The 2626-nt window shown below is 32.8% G+C and overlaps 1 protein-coding gene across 3 annotated transcripts in view; it reads right to left on the bottom strand.

Moving 5' to 3' along the window:
• The window catches only part of LOC106875769 (RYamide receptor), a 30915-nt gene that overhangs the window by 18033 nt on the left and 10256 nt on the right, over nt 1-2626 (bottom strand). The window lies entirely within an intron of this gene.

The following is a 2626-nucleotide window of genomic DNA, read 5'->3' as shown; positions in this document are numbered from 1 at the left end:
TATATATATATATATATATATATATCTATTTGGAACCAATAGCATTTGATTCTCTCTCTGAAGTATTTCTAATGGAGGAGGTCTTGCATGTTTCTTTTACATGTACGGTTTTGTGATTCCTATTAGCAAATGGAACACGTGTAATGGAAAGCAAATAACCACCTACAACCGGATGTATCTCGACAACCACTTATACTCGGGTATGTCTCTGCAAACAGTAACTCTTTACGTAAATGGAGCGAAAACAATGTCTGTAATATGAACATCGTTTAATTCCTTTTCAATCTGGTGCTTTTAAATTAGTCATGGCCTGGGCCGATTCTGGCCGAGACTTATCTATCTAAGTATTTAAGTATTTACGTATTTATAAATGTGTGTCTGTGTGTGTGTGTGAGAGAAAGAGAGAGAGAGAGAGAAAGAGGGAGAGAGAGGGAGAGAGAGGGAAAGAGGGAGAGAGAGAGAGAGAGAGAGTATGTGCATGTGTCTGTGTGTCTGTTAATATGTGAAACGGTAAGACGTGGTTCTCGAGCTGTGTGTACTTTTGTTCGTTAAGCTTAAAATATCTTACAATTCCTCAATAGTCTTTTGTATCATTGACAAGCATGACTGGCAGTGTGTACGTTATCTTATACATACATTATGTATAAATATATATATTAGAAATGGTATATAATGCGTCCATTTATCTTTGTGTTTATTTGGAATTAGCACAGGTTCAACAGACCTGTAATCAAAGGCTTTCCAATTCTGATATTTTGTCAGGTATTATATATCTAGGATTTTTTCCACACAATATCGTGTTATTTGATCGAGATTTGGCTCCTAATTTTCGCAATTCAAGTAATCACATTGAATCGTTCCCGTTAGTATGGAGTGTACTAATAAACATGGTATGAACAACAAGGAGAAACTGCTTCCAGGAATTATCCTGTCGTAATTAATGCCAGCTCGTTATTGAATTAGTCTAAATTGAACGTAGTTATTGATAATTAAACTATCAAGTCACCAATCTTGGTCTCTGGAAATGTCCGACACACAAATACATGGAAATCAAAATGTCAACAAGAAAATAGACAAACAGTAATACAATACAGCGAATGAAGCATGATTCAAAATAATGAAATAAAAATGAAACGACATTCATTTACAGTTTGAATGGATGAAAAATGTGAAGAGAACTACAACGCAAAGGGCGATAAATAGGAATATATAGTTACATGAAGGAATAAGAAAGAGGATTGAAAAGAAGGAATGAAGCGGTTAAATGTGAAACATGAATGAATGGAAAGAAAGAAGGCGTAAATGAAAAAATAAAAAATGAATAAAAGCGGAAGGTATAAAGAACGAATTTTAGAAAGAATGAATGAGAGACAGAAGGAGGAAAGGGCAGTTGTATAGAAAATAAGAGGAAAGATACGTAAAGAAAAAAATAGAGAAAAATATTGAAATAAAAACAGATAAGAAGTAACATTTAAAAAAAATATATAAACAGAAATTGATTCAAAGAAACAACAGAAAAGCTTAATAGAAAAACGAAAGAAAAGTGTTTGAAAAAACAAAATGTGAAAGAAATGGAAGACAGGAAAGAAAATAAGGAGAAAGAATACAATGAAAACAAGGAACAAAAATGACTGCCAACTTAAAGAAGCAAAGAGAAAGAACGAAAGAGAAAAAGAAAAAAACAAAACGAAGCTGTAAAGGAAGAGAAGAGATGATAAAACAGAAAAGGATATAATATGATAAATAATGAGTATTGAAGCAGTTATAAATATTCATACATTTGCAGTAACAGAGACTATTTCCTAAATATGTGAACTTCATGTACTCTTTTCAAAGACAGAAGATGCATCCGACAATCTGTTTAGTGTCCTCGAAAATACTTCAAAATGGCGTTTATTTGAAATATAACCATTTTTATATATATTTCATGTTTGTTGCCAACGTAATGGATGTTTTCTCTCGCTCTTCGTTTACGGTGATTCTTGCCTTTCCGCTCCATGTCATCAGGTTTTCTGTTTGAGTTAGTTCGTTGTTATACAAGACATACAGACATACATTAAAGAATACATTAAAAACATATATACATGTGGATGTATATGTGTGTGTATGTGTGTGTTTGTGTATGTGTGTGCGTGCATGTGTGGGTATGTGTATGTGTACATAACAATAAATATATCTAAACATGTCTATACATACGTATGTTTACAAATAAATCTACGTGTAAACACACGTATGTATATATATAGTATATATATATGTATGTATGTACACACACACACACATATATATATATACACATATATACATATACCTATTTATATCTTTCTATCTCACAACAATTATGTGTGTGTGTAGCTATACACATATGTATATATTTGTGTGTGCATACACAGTTTGTGCTTCATACAATGGAAGAATGGACGAGAGAGAGAGAGGTAGAGAGAGAGAGAGAGAGAGAGAGAGAGAGAGAGGATAAATAGAGAAGAACAAAGGGCAAAGCAGAGATTTGAGATTTTGTTTCCAGAACAATCTAAGGTCAGTTACTTTGTTTGCAAATCTTTGCTTAGTCTTGCGTAACAACAGAGTTTCACGGTTGTCAATACGGTTTCCAAAACAACGATATATA

This window comes from Octopus bimaculoides, chromosome 21 (assembly GCF_001194135.2).
Source record: "Octopus bimaculoides isolate UCB-OBI-ISO-001 chromosome 21, ASM119413v2, whole genome shotgun sequence".
Taxonomy (NCBI): Eukaryota; Metazoa; Mollusca; class Cephalopoda; order Octopoda; family Octopodidae; genus Octopus; species Octopus bimaculoides.
This window is presented reverse-complemented; position numbering and strand designations above follow the sequence as displayed.